Source organism: Somniosus microcephalus, chromosome 25, assembly GCF_052327205.1.
Source record: "Somniosus microcephalus isolate GS21.2 chromosome 25, FLI_Smic_1.0, whole genome shotgun sequence".
NCBI classification, from domain to species: domain Eukaryota; kingdom Metazoa; phylum Chordata; class Chondrichthyes; order Squaliformes; family Somniosidae; genus Somniosus; species Somniosus microcephalus.
In genome coordinates this window covers 34,538,868-34,554,084 of record NC_141011.1, presented here as the reverse complement: position 1 = coordinate 34,554,084, position 15,217 = coordinate 34,538,868, and positions in this window count along the sequence as shown.

Below are 15,217 nucleotides of genomic sequence, written 5' to 3'. Positions count from 1 at the left end.
TTAAATCAGTATATTTGAGCCTTTAAGTACATAAATCTCTCTGCACACACGCTGTGACAGCTAACCCTTTGTGCATACGATGACTTTAAGAACATTGTGTGCATAATACAAGCTACCTCTGTGGACTCCATATAAACAGCATTGTAATCATAGCACAGTAAACAGGGTCAGAAGGCCAACTGAGGTAATGGGCGCTGAACACACACCCAGCAACACAGCAGGACTGAGAGATGCCAGGCTAATGAAGGACAAGAGAGAGAGCATTGCACAGCGTTGAACAGCCAGGAGCGGAAACACTGAGACGCGAATTCAATCCACCCCTCACTAATTGGATAAAAGTCTCTCCACTCTTATCAGTGGTAAATATACTGCACTGAAAGGAGTTTGGAACATTCAACCCAGTTTCTAGTGGGCATGGGTACACAGTACAAAATTGGCAGAAATTGCAGGAGATTGGCTCTCACTCACACATGGCACATCTGCGATAGCAGGAAATGCAAATGTGGAAACCGTGCAGGAAGCAGCACTAAACTAAAACTGGGGGCTAAATCACATTAATCGGCCAGTGCAACAGGATCTTTTCTCTGTATCTAACCCGTGCTGTACCTGCCCTGGGAGTGTTTGATGGGACAGTGTAGAGGAAGCTTTACTCTGTATCTAACCCGTGCTGTACCTGCCCTGGGAGTGTTTGATGGGACAGTGTAGAGGAAGCTTTACTCTGTATCTAACCCGTGCTGTACCTGCCCTGGGAGTGTTTGATGGGACAGTGTAGAGGGAGCTTTACTCTGTATCCAAGCCATGCTGTACCTGCCCTGGGAGTGTTTGATGGGACAGTGTAGAGGAAGCTTTACTCTGTATCTAACCCATGCTGTACCTGCTCCGGGAGTGTTTGATGGACAGTGTAGAGGGAGCTTTACTCTGTATCTAACCCGTGCTGTACCTGTTCCGGGAGTGTTTGATGGACAGTGTAGAGGGAGATCTACAGACTCTCCAACCCCCCACCCTTGACACCACTTCTAGCATTTTACCCAGAAATGACGTTGGGTGTATAATGACCTGCCCAAATATAGGCAGGAATGAGGGGTAAATTATGGTAATATTTCACACAGCATAGGGCTGAATTTTCTTGTACCCCAGTGGACAGAACCTTTAGCAAGGCCTTGGCTCAGTAGAGAGTTTCCTTTTTCTAAGTCATGGGTTCAAGAGGCTTGAGCCCATTATCCAGGCTGACACTTCAGTGCAGTACTGAGGGAGTACTGTATTGTCGGAGGTGCTGTATTTCGGATGAGACGTTAAATCCAAGGCCCCATTTACCTTTTCAGATGGACGTTAAAGATCCCATGCACCAATTTGAAGAAGAGCAGGGGAGTTCTGCCCAGGGTCCTGGCCAATATTTATCCCTCAACCAACATCACTAAAACAGATTATCTGGTCACTTATCTCAATGCTTTTTGCGCGAGCTTGCTGAGCGCAAATTGGCAGCCGCGTTTCTTACATTACAACAGTGACTACACTTCAAAAGTTCTTAATTGGCTATAAAGCGCTTTGGGACGGTGCTGTATAATTTAAATTTGTTCTCTTTTTTACCCATTAATCATTAGGGGATCTATAACAATCCTGTCAATGTGTTTGTATATCTCAAGTGCTCCTCACTGGGTTACGAAGCTTTTCAAGATCAAAAGCTGTGATTTCAGAAGATGCAGCCTCTCTGTGCTGTTTGTCACCAGCTGCAGGTGAAGGGGGGGACAGACGACGTTCAGTCAGTGGACAGTTAGTTGTGCGACACACCCTCTTTCACACGTACAGCTTCTTTGCATTTACACCCCGTTAAACAGGCAGGGTTTAAAAACAATCACCGGGGATTTCCCCAAGTGTTCTGCTGTTCGGCTGCTGTAAGTTCGCCTGTATCCGGGGAGTTCTCTGATCTTCCGTCTAAGTTATAATGGGATTTACATTGGGAGATCGTGTTTTTGTTCAGTGTTCGAAACGTAGGAATTGCTTGATGGAAAAAGACCAAGGTCCATCTAGTTTTGCCTTCTATTATCCTGGTAGTCGCATGATACAATGAAGTAAACAGGACGTTCAGTCACATTCAGACTCACAATTTGAACATCCTGTTTACTGCATCTGCTAATCAGGGCCAGACTGACATATTGTTCAGAACTTTCACTGGACTTTGACTGGTTAGTGCAGTGACCAGCTGAGCTTCTATCGCGGCTCTGTGTTGAGTCAGCTGATCTCAGCATGTGCCCCTGGGTTAGAGAGTGGTAGAATCAGCCAGAGTTCCTGCTCCCAATCACTAGAAAGGGGTTGGGGCCGGATTGGGCTAGGCTGCAAGGGAAACAAGTTTAAACATCCTGCCAACACTTGCTGTCTTGGGCTCATGCTTGACTGAGGTAGCAGAGGTGGAACCTGTACACCAGCAAGTGTTAACACCTCTAAGAGAGGAGGAGGGGGAAGGAGAGAATAAAACGAGTTGTACGTGTCTACATTATGTTGGACTCAGGGCCCAGTTGGACTCAGGATCCTTAACCGCGACTCTGTCTTTGACGCGAGTGTCCTCAACTCCATCCCACAGCATGATACCCGCCACCATCTCAGCACAACCCCAGCCTGGCATGAGGTTGAAAAGGCCATCTGACAACTGAAGAACAACAAGGCCTCAGGAGCAGATGCAATCCCCGCCGAGGCACTAAAGCATGGCGGCGAAGCACTACTGGTGCAAATTCATGAACTAATTTCTCTTATCTGGAAGGAGGAGAGCATGCCAGGGGATCTCAGAGACGCCGTAATTGTGACCATCTTCAAGAAAGGTGACAAGTCCGATTGTGGTAATTACAGAGGAGTTTCCCTGCTGTCTGCCACAGGAAAAGTCATCGCAAGAATCCTCCTCAATCGCCTCCTCCCAGTGGCCGAAGAGCTCCTCCCAGAGTCGCAATGCGGATTCCGCCCACTAAGGGGCACAATGGACATGATCTTCACAGCACGTCAATTACAAGAGAAATGCAGGGAACAGCACCAACCACTATATATGGCCTTCTTTGATCTCACAAAGGCCTTCGACACTGTCAACCATGAGGGATTATGGAGTGTCCTCCTCAAATTCGGCTGCCCTCAAAAGTTTGTCACCATCCTCCACCTGCTTCACGACATGCAAGCCATGATCCTGACCAACGGTTCCACCACAGACCCAATTCACGGAAGAACTGGGGTCAAACAAGGCTGTGTCATCGCACCAACGCTCTTCTCGATCTTCCTTGCTGCAATGCTCCATCTCACCCTCAGTAAGCTCCCCACTGGAGTGGAGCTAATTTACAGAACAAACGGGAAGCTGTTCAACCTCCATCGCCTCCAGTCCAGATCCAAGGTCGTCCCATCCTCTGACGTCGAATTACAGTATGCAGAAGACGCTTGCGTCTGCGCTCACTCGGTGGTCGAATTCCAAACCATCGTCAACACCTTCACTGAAGCGTACGAGAGCATGGGCCTTACACTAAACATCCGTAAGACAAAGGTCCTCTACCAACCTGCCCCCGCCACACAGTACTGCCCCCCGATTATCAAAATCCACGACAAGGCCTTGGGCAACGTGGACCACTTTCCATACCTCGGGAGCTTACTGTCAACAAGGGCAGACATCGATGACGAAGTCCAACACCGCCTTCAGTGTGCCAGTGCAGCCTTCGGTCGCCTGAGGAAGAGAGTGTTTGAAGACCAGGACCTCAAACCCGGCACTAAGCTCATGGTCTACAGAGCAGCAGTGATACCCGCCCTCCTGTATGCCTCAGAGACATGGACAATGTACAGCAGGCACCTCAAAGCACTGGAGAGGTACCACCAACGCTGCCTCCGCAAGATCCTGCAAATCCATTGGCAGGATAGACGCACCAACGTCAGTGTTCTTGCTCAGGCCAACATCCCCAGCATCAAAGTTTTGACCACGCTCAATCAGCTCCGATGGACGGGTCACATTGTCCGCATGCCCAATACGAGACTCCCAAAACAAGCGTTCTACTCGGAGCTCCGGCACGGCAAGAGAGCCCCAGGTGGGCAGAGGAAATGCTTCAAGGACACCCTCAAAGCCTCCTTGAAAAAGTGTAACATCCCCATTGGCACCTGGGAATCCCTGGCCCAAGACCACACAAAGCGGAGGAGAAGCATCCGGGAAGGTGCCGAACACCTCGAGTCTCTTCACCGGGAGCAAGCGGAAGCCAAGCGCAGGCTGCGCAAGGAGTGCACGTCAACCCAAGCACCCCACCCACCCGCCCCTTCAACCACCATCTGCCCCACCTGTGACAGAGACTGTTGGTCCCGCATTGGACTAATCAGTCACCTGAGAACTAATTTTTAATGTGGAAGCAAGTCATCCTCGGTTCCGAGGGACTGCCTAAGAAGAAGAAACGAGCATCATGCAAATGTCACATGACAGTGCGTTTGTCGCTCTCATTCCAGTTGGAGCAAAGCAGCAGTGGGTTACCCCTGGCAGACAGGCTGATGCTTGGCACATCTGAAGAGAACAAACTGCACAGTGCTGCAGGCAAGGCTGAGCTCACTATCCAATTACTCTGGATCCACCTACAACTTAGCACAGAAGAGGTTGAAAGTTAAAAAGAAAGGCTACAGCAGGGTTGTGAAAAAGGACAGTTCGCATTGTGCCTCCATCCGTCAGTAGCATTGCCAGTCCTTGGTTATTGTGCAAGAATTGGTGCTGCTGTTACCCTTTAACACTGGCTGAAAGGTGGGGCTGACTGCCTACAACCAATTATTGGCAGCTTTAAACACAAAGGAGCACTGGCACGTGCAGCACACGATCACTCTGACGCATCTTCCCCAACACCCCACCCACTAAGGAATGTACAAGCGAGAATTATTTCAATGAATCAAATCTTGCTGCCAAACAACTGGCCCTTCCCATTTTATAAAAGTAACTCCTTGGCCCAGGGGTCAGAGGTGGCAATGATAATCCTGCTCGCCAGCTCCTGTTCTCCATCCCGTGAAGCTACTGTCAGTTCCGTGAGCTGTAGATTTGTGTTTCATCTCCTGGGTGTTTCAGTTCTTGGGTCTGGAGGAATGGAAAAAGCTGCTCCTTGTTGGGAAGTGATCCAGGACAGAAGGGGAGGAAGCAGCAGAGGCAGCTACATGGATGATCTCAATCTCACGTTTGGTTAATTAACATTTAATTTCAGATCTCTCAGTGGCTTAGTTGCTAACTGAGCTATACAAATCAGCAAGGTCCCATGTTCCATCCCAGGTCGATGCTGCGTTAGCTGATCTCAGCCAGGCTGGTGAATTTGCCTCAGAGCCCCTGGTTAAGGAAAGGGAAAATACCTGGGTTCCTGCTCCTGGTCACAATCCAGTGATCTTTGCTGGAAAGGTTCAATCTTGGCCGTGATGTCCTCTGTACTTGAATAGCCTATCAACACTCATTACATAAGATCACACATAAAGAATAGCTGTTCGGGTGAGATACCAGACTAAACAGCACTAGCGTCTGTGGGATCTGTGTCCTGGCGAAAGGTCACACCTTCAGGTGAGCAAGAGGACGAAGAAATAAGGAGGGAAAAACAGACCAGAATTAGAAGGGAGTGGTCCTGATCCCTCAGACATGTCTTTATCACCTCCCAACTTGATTTCTACCATGCTATCCATGCCAGCCTCACAAGCACCAGCTACATAAAGTCCAATTTGTTCAGTACTGTGTGCTTGCACCCCGCCCCACATGGAGCACTCCTTTCACTCTGATCCTCACTGACCTCCATTGGGCCCCAATCTCCCAGAATATTGATGTCATGATCTTCATCCTCATCTTCAAACCCACCATGTTGCACTTCTCCTTACCTCCGCCACCTCCCCCAATCCTAGGTCCCAGTATGCTCCCCAGGTTGTTTCTATTTTGCTTTACTATGTGGCTTCCCTCTTCCAACTCAACTGACCTGTCCCCGCATATACTGTGACCACCTCCCCATTTTACTCTGTGCCCCCAGTTCTACTGAGTCTTCCTTCGATATGCTCTTTTGTCTCCAACTAACCCCCTGCTCCAGTGTGCCCCCCTTTGCTCTACATTTCCTATCTTCCTCTATTGTACCGTACCCCCACTCCCCCAGCTCTACTGTGTCCCCCCTGCCTGCTCTATTGTGTCCCCTGTGCTATGTCCCCCTCCAACTGCTCTACTGTGTCACCCCTGCAGCCCCTCCCACTCCCCGTGCTCAATGTGTCCTACTCCCTCTGCTCTACTACCCTTCAGCCCTTGCACTCTGGAATTTTCTCCCTAAACCCCTGCCCTGCCTCATTACCTCTCCCCATCTTCAGAAGCCCCCTTCATAGCTAACCCGGAAAGACTGCTGTTGCCAACCTGCCCTAAATACTTCCCCCTTCCTGCTCAGCTCCCTTGCCCTCTGCTCTGATGTTTTCTTGTGTGACAGGTGCTACAAGAAGCCAAGCTGTTGTTTTAGGTAGATAACTCACTGGTTTAATAATGAAATCTCATCACTGTGCTAAGGCGATTGTTCCATGACCTTTATCTGCCAGCCCGTCAAGGCTGGCCTGCTCGGTTCATTCCGGTTTGTGTAGTTTTTTTTTCCGTTAAGGTTTTTTGAGGTTGCTGTGGTTAAACTGACAACCAAAGGGAGGTTGTGTACATCCAGGCCTTTAGCTGTCTAACGCCGCTTCTTTTTCAGAGTTTACACACAAATAAATGTCGTTGCCACGTGACAAAAACAGGTGCACGTTTATCGGAGGAGAGACAGGAGCTGATAAGAGCTGAGCAGTCAAGGCCGATTAACAGCAGACACCCCTGTATGTTGTTGTACAAGACAAAGGGACTGGTGTGGCAGGTTACTCTCTGTCCTGGGCATGCTGCCAAATGTACATAACCCAGCGTTTCAGGTTGCTTGTTTTTTGTTTCCCTGTGGCGTGCTCCTTGCCTGCAGATGGTGGGAGGCTTGGCCACGCGGGACTTGTTTGTGTTCCAAAAAACACTTGCGCAACAGGACCTATAAGCGAAGCCACGGGTTGTGCCTTGCTTCAGTTCCGGCCGTACTGGTATTACCAGATCAACAAAAGACGGGATTTTCTCTTTCTTTTTTTGTGTTTGTCACTAAGCAACCAAGTATTTGTCGCTTAACCCTTAGTTTTCTGAACTCTCCTGCAGAATCTTCTTAAACTTTGCTCTGGGATTATAAGGATGAGGCTCTGGATCCGAGTTTCAGCGATTATTTTTGGCCAAGTTTGGGGCATTTTCATTTTTTTTGCAAAATGATTTTGTTGTGAAGGCTGGAAATTGTTGTGGGCAGCCTGTGGCTCAGTGGTAATACTCTTACCTCTGAGGCGGAAGTCACACCCCCATCCACATCCATGGGGCTGTGGTGGAAAGGGTGGACAGCTTTAAGTTCCTCGGAGTCCACATCACGGAAGACCTCTCCTGGTCCCTCAATACCTCCTCTTTGGTGAAGAAGGCCCAGCAGCGCCTATATTTCCTAAGGAGGCTGAAGGGATGTAATCTGTCACCCCTGATCCTCTCTAACTTTTACCGCTGCACAATAGAGAGCATCCTGACGAACTGTATCACAGTATGGTATGGCAGCTGTAGCTCCTATGACCGGAAAGCCCTGCAGCGGGTAGTCAAAACTGCCCAACGCATTACCGGCACCCGGCTACCGACCATAGAGAACATCTACCAGAAACGCTGTTTACGGAGGTCACTGACCATCATCAAAGACCCTACCCACCCCAGCCACAGTCTGTTCGCCCCCCTGCCATCTGGGAGACGCTACAGATGCATTCGCACCCGAACGACCAGATTTAGGAACAGCTTCTTTCCCAGGGCTGTCATCCTACTGAACTCCACAAATAAACTCTAAAGCCTGCACATCTGCCAATGCACTTTATTATGTTTATGTTAATGTATTACAAGCCAAATGAATGTTGAATGTTTAAATGTCTTAATCTAAATGTACACTCTCGGGAGCCGCAAGCCTACATTTCGTTGTACTGCACTTGTGCACTAACAATGACAATAAAAGTTGATTATTATTATTATGATTATGAGTCAGAAGGTCATGGGTTCAAGCATGGCTGGCGAAATGATGCAGGAGGGAGGACTTCACATTCCTGTGGCACTGGGACCAGTGCTGAGGAAGGGGGGACCTGTTCAAGGTGGACAGGTTGCACCTCAACAGAGCTGGGACCAATGTCCTCGTGGGAAGGTTAATTAGTGCTGTGGGGCAGAGCTTAAACTAATTTGGCACGGGCATGGACACCAGGATGAAACATTAGAGAAGAGAAGCAAGATGCACAGAGGACTGGGAGACGCAAATAGCACTAAAGAATAGTTCAGAAGTAGGAAGGATTATACAGGAGGCAAATGCAAGGCAGTCTAAGAAGGGTTGGAGTGAATGTGTGTAAATGCATGTTGTATGGTAAATAAGGTTGGTGAGCCGCAGGCACAAGTTGCCACATGGGGTTATGATATAGTGGCAAATACAGAGACCTGGCTCAAAGAAAGGGAGGATTGCTATTCCTGGCTACAAGGTATTCAGAAAAGATAGGGAAGGAAAAAAAAGAGGGGGTTCGCAGTACTAATCAAAGAAACTATTAAAGCACTGGATAGGGATGATGTAGTTGTGGGGTCAAAGACAGAATCTATTTGGTTAGAATTAAGGAATAACATAGGAGCTATTACGCTACTGGGTGTATACTATAGGCCACCAAATAGTGGAAAGGAGCTAGAGGAGCAAATTTGCAGGCAAATTACAGAAAGATGCAAGAACTACAGAGTAGTGATAATGAGGATTTCAATTATCCTAATATAGACTGGGATAGTAATAGTGTAAAGGGCAAAGAGTGGGAGGAATTCCTGAAATGTGTACAAGAGAACTTTCTTGATAATTATGTTTCCAGCCTAATGAAGCAGTGCTGGATCTAGTTCTGGGGAATGAAGTGGGGCATGTTTCACTGTATTTGGGGAACAGTAATCATAATATCATCAAGTTTAGAATAGTTATGGAAAAGGACAAGAAACAATCAAACTTAAAAATACTTAACTGGAGGAGGGCTAAGTTCAATGAGTTGAAAAGTGATCTGGCCCAGGTGGATTGGAATCAAAAGTTGATAGGCAAAACAGTAATTCAACAATGGGATGCCTTCAAAGAGGAGATGGTTTGGGTACAGAGTAGACACATTCCCATGAGGGGGAAAGGAAGGGCATCCAAAGCTAGAACTTCCTGGATTTCAAGAAGGAGTTGGATATATTTCTTAAGGCTAAAGGGATCAAGGGATATGGGGAGAAGGCAGGGACAGGGTACTGAATTTGGATGATCAGCCATGATCTCAATGAATGGCGGAGCAGGCTTGAGGGGCCGAATGGCCTACTCCTGCTCATATCTTCTATGTTTCCATGTTTCTATGGATGACTAAAGATATATGAGATCGAAAAAGGAGGTGACTGGCAAATGTAACGTTTACAATACAGTGGAGAACGAATATAGAACGTACAGAGGAAATCTAAAAAAACTGAATAATTGAGGCAAAGGGGGAGTATGAGAATAGATTAATGGCTAACATTACAGGCAACAACTGAAAAGTTATTTATAAACATATAAATAGAAAAAGGATAGTTAAATGAAGGGTGGAACCGATTAGGGACCAAAAAGGAGATATTCTTGTGGAGGCAGAGGGCATGACTGAGGTACTAAATGAGTGCTTTGCATCTGAACATAAGAACATAAGAAATAGGAGCAGGAGTAGGCCAATCGGCCCCTCGAGCCTGTTCCGCCATTCAATAAGATCATGGCTGATCTGATCCTAACCGCCAATCCACTATCACAGAACCATCTCCTGAATCTAACAGAATTAGACACACGAAATAGGAGCAGGATCAGGCTACACGGCCCCTGGGCCCGCTCCGCTACCCACAGGGCCATGACCGATCCGAACCTAGAAGGATTAAGGAGCAGGACCTCAAAGGTTGTAATCTCTGGATTACTCCCGGTGCCACGTGCTAGTAAGTATAGGAATAGGAAGATAGAACAGATGAATGCGTGGCTAAAGGGATGGTGCAAGGGGGAGGGCTTTAGTTTCCTGGATCACTGGGTCTGCTTCTGGGAAAGGTGGGACTTGTACAAGTCGGACGGTTTACACCTGAACCAGGGGGGAACCAATATCCTTGCGGGGAGGTTTGCTAGCACTGCTGGGGAGGGTTTAAACTAACTTGGCAGGGGGTTGGGGTACAGAGTGGAGCTATAGTAGGGGGTGATTTACGGCCAAATACAGAGGGAAAAACAAGTCAGCTGGGAAGGCAGAGCAAATATGTGAAGGCAAAAGAGAATATGGCAGGGCTGGAAGGCATTTATTTTAATGCAAGGAGTCTTGCAAATAAGGTGGATGAACTGAAGTTGTTGTTGAACACATGGGAGTACGATATTGTTGCTATCACGGAGACATGGTTGAGGGAGGGTCAGGACTGGCAGCTCAATATTCCGGGGTATAGAATCTTCAGGCGAGACAGAGGGGGGTGTAAAAGGGGAGGGGGTGTTGCAATATTAATTAAGGAGTCAATTACTGCTGTAAGGAGGGATGATATATTAGCGGGTTCCTCTAATGAGGCCATATGGGTAGAACTTAAAAACAAAAAGGGGGCAAGCACTTTGCTGGGAGTGTACTATAGGCCTCCAAACAGTCAGGGGGAGATAGAGGAACAGATATGTAGGCAAATCTCCGAGAAGTGCGAAAATAATAGGGTAATAATAGTGGGGGATTTCAACTTCCCCAATATAAATTGGGACAGTCAGAGTGTGAAAGGCTTAGAGGGTGCAGAATTCTTAAAGTGCATCCAGGAGAGCTTTTTGAGCCAACATGTCGAAAGTCCTACAAGAGAGGGGGCGGTACTGGACCTAATTCTGGGGAATGTAGCCGGGCAAGTGGTGGAAGTGTCAGTAGGAGAGCATTTTGGCGACAGTGACCATAATTCGGTGAGATTTAAGGTGGTCATGGAAAAAGACAAAGACGGCCCGGAAATAAGGGTTCTAAATTGGGGGAAGGCCGATTTTAATATGATAAGGCAGGATCTGGCCAATGTGGACTGGGAGCAGCTGCTTATAGGAAAATCCACATCAAAACAGTGGGAGACTTTCAGAAGGGAAATAGAGAGAGTACAACGCCAACATGTTCCTGTAAAGGTCAAGGGTGGGACCAACAAGCAAAGGGAACCTTGGATGACAAGGGATATACAGAAATGCATTAGAAATAAGAGGGGGGCTTTTGGCAGTTACAAAAGACTAAAGACAGAAGAAGCCCTAGAGGAGTATAAAAAGTGCAGGGGCATATTTAAAAAAGAAATTAGGAGGGCGAGGAGGGGCCATGAAATAACACTGGCGAGCAAAATAAAGGAAAACCCTAAGATGTTTTATAAGTATATTAAGGGCAAGAGGATAACCAGGGAAAGGGTAGGGCCCATTAGGGACCAAAGTGGCAATCTGTGTGTAGAGCCAGAGGATGTAGGCGGGGTTTTAAATGAATTTTTTGCATCTGTGTTCACTATGGAGAAAGACGATGCAGACATAGAAATCGGGCAAGGGGACTGTGACATACTTGAACATATTAGCATCGAGAGGGAGGAGGTGCTAGCGGTTCTGGCGGGCCAAAAAGTGGATAAATCCCCAGGCCCGGACGAGATGTATCCCAGGCTGCTGTGGGAGGCAAGGGAGGAGATTGCAGGGGCTCTGACACTAATTTTCAGAACCTCTCTGGCCACAGGGGATGTACCAGAGGACTGGAGAACAGCTAACGTAGTACCATTATTCAAGAAAGGTAGCAGGGATAAACCAGGGAATTACAGGCCAGTGAGTCTAACATCTGTGGTGGGGAAATTATTGGAAAAAATTCTGAGGGACAAAATTAATCTCCACTTGGAGAGGCAAGGATTAATCGGGAATAGTCAGCATGGCTTTGTCAAGGGTAAATCATGTCTAACAAATCTGATCGAATTTTTCGAGGGGGTGACTAGTGGGGTGGATGAGGGAAATGCTGTGGATGTGGTGTACATGGACTTCAGTAAAGCTTTTGACAAAGTCCCGCATAGGAGACTGGTCAAGAAGGTAAGAGCCCATGGGATCCAGGGTGCCTTGGCGCGTTGGATCCTAAACTGGCTGACTGGCAGGAGGCAGAGGGTGATGGTCGAAGGTTGCTTTTGTGACTGGAAGCCTGTGTCCAGTGGGGTACCTCAGGGATCGGTGCTGGGTCCCTTATTGTTTGTGATCTACATAAATGATTTGGATGAAAATGTAAAAGGTATGATCAGTAAGTTCGCAGATGACACGAAAATTGGTGGGGTGGTAAATTGCGAGGAGGAAAGCCTCCGGCTACAGGACGATATAAACGGGTTGGTCAGATGGGCGGAAAAGTGGCAAATGGAATTTAACCCTGAAAAGTGCGAGGTGATGCATTTTGGACGGACAAATAAGGCAAGGGAATACACAATGAGTGGTAGGACCCTAGGAAGTACAGAGGGTCAGAGGGACCTTGGTGTACATGTACATAGATCCCTGAAGGCAGCGGAGCAGGTAGATAAGGTGGTTAAAAAGGCATATGGGATACTTGCCTTCATTAGCCGAGGCATAGAATATAAGAGCAGGGAGGTTATGATGGAGCTGTACAAAACGCTGGTGAGGCCACAGCTGGAGTACTGTGTGCAGTTCTGGTCGCCTCACTATAGGAAGGATGTGATTGCTTTGGAGAGGGTGCAGAGAAGATTCACCAGGATGTTACCTGGGATGGAGCGCCTCAGCTATGAAGAGAGGCTGGACAGGCTGGAGTTGTTTTCCTTGGAGCAGAGAAGGCTGAGGGGGGACCTGATTGAGGTGTACAAAATAATGAGGGGCATAGATAGGGTAGATAAAGAGGAACTTTTCCCCTTAGTGGGGGGGTCAATAACAAGGGGGCATAGATTCAGGGTAAGGGGCAGGAGATTTAGAGGGGATTTGAGGAGGAACTTTTTCACCCAGAGGGTGGTTGGAATGTGGAACTCAATGCCTGAAAGGGTGGTGGAGGCAGGAACCCTCACAACATTCAAGAAGCATTTGGATGAGCACTTGAAATGCCATTGCATACAAGGCTATGGACCAAATGCTGGAAAATGGGATTAGACTGGACAGGGATGGATGGGCGGCGCAGACACGATGGGCCGAAGGGCCTCTTTCTGTGCTGTAAAACTCTATGACTCTATGACTCTATGACTCATGTCCAAATTCCTGCCCGCTCCCCGTAACCCTTAATTCCCTTTACTTCTAGGAAACTGTCTATTTCTGTTTTAAATTTATGTAATGATGTAGCTTCTACAGCTTTTTGGGGCAGCATATTCCATGGACCTACCACCCTCTGAGTGAAGTAGTTCCTCCTCATCTCAGTTTTGAAAGAGCAGCCCCTTATTCTAAGACTATGCCCCCTAGTTCTAGTTTCACCCATCATCGGGAACATCTTCCCCGCATCCACCCGATCCAACCCCTTCACAATCTTATATGTTTCAATAAGATCGCCTCTCATTCTTCTGAACTCCAATGAGTAGAGTCCCAATCTACTCAACCTCTCCTCATATGTCCATCCCCTCATCCCCGGGATTAACCAAGTGAACCTTCTTTGTACTGACTCGAGAGCAAGTATGTCCTTTCTTAAGTATGGATACCAAAACTGTACGCAGTATTCCAGGTGCGGCCTCACCAATACCTTGTACAACTGAAGCAATACCTCCCTATTTTTATATTCTATCCCCCTAGCAATGAAAGCCAACATTCCATTGGCCTTCTTAATCACTTGCTGCACCTGCATACTAACCTTTTGAGTTTCGTGCACCAGGACCCCCAGATCCTTTTGTACTTCAATACTTTCCAGTTTCTTGCCATTAAGATAATAACTTGCTCTACGATTTTTCCTGCCAAAGTGCATAACCTCACACTTTCCAGTATTGTATTCCATCTGCCAAATCTCTGCCCACTTACTTAGCCTGTCGATGTCCCCTTGCAGGTTTTTTATGTCCTCCTCACTCACTACTTTCCCTCCCATCTTAGTATCATCTGCAAACTTTGATATGTTACACTCGGTCCCCTCCTTCAAATCGTTAATATAGATTGTAAAGAGTTGGGGACCCAGCACTGACCCCTGCGGAACACCACTAGTTACTGATTGCCAGCCTGAGAATGAACCATTTATCCCAACTCTCTGCCTTCTGTTAGATAGCCAATCCTCTATCCATGCCAGAATATTACCCCCAATCCCGTGATTTTTTATCTTAAGCAATAATCTTTTGTGTGGCACCTTGTCAAATGCCTTTTGGAAGTCTAAATACACTACATCCACTGGTTCCCCTTTATCCACCCTATACGTTACTTCCTCAAAGAACTCCAGCAAATTTGTCAAACATGACTTCCCCTTCATAAAACCATGCTGACTTTGTCCTATTAAATTATGATTATCCAAATGTCCTGTTACTGTCTCCTTAATAATGGACTCCAAAATTTTACCTACCACAGATGTTAGGCTAACCGGTCTATAGTTTCCAGCCTTCTGTCTACTGCCCTTTTTAAATAAGGGTGTTACATTAGCAGTTTTCCAGTCTGCCGGGACCTTTGCCGAGTCCAGGGAGTTTTGGAAAATTATTACCAATGCATCCACAATCCCTACCGCCACTTCCCTCAAGACCCTAGGATGTAAGCCATCAGGTCCAGGTGATTTATCCGCCTTGAGTCCCATTATTTTACCGAGTACCACTTCCTTAGTGATTTTGATCGTGTTTAGCTCCTCCCCCCCTTTAGCTCCTTGTTTGTCCAGTGTTGGGATATTCTTAGTGTCTTCTACTGTAAAGCCTGATGTAAAATATTCATTCAGTGTTCTGCCTTCACTACAGAAGAGGATGCTGCCAATGTAGCAGTAAAGGAGGAGGTAGCAGCGATATTGGATAGGATAAAAATAGATAAAGAGGAGGTACTTGAAAGATTGGCAGTCCTTAAAGTAGAAAAATCACCCAGTCCAGATGGGATGCATCCTAGGTTTCTGAGGGAAGTAAGGGTGGAAATTGCGGAGGCTCTGGCCACAATCTTCCAATCCTCCTTAAATATCAGGGTGGTGCCAGAGGACTGGAGGACTGCAAATGCTACACCCCTGTATAAAAAAGGGGATAGGGATAAACCTGGCAACTACAGGCCAGTCAGCCTAACTTCTAGAGACAATA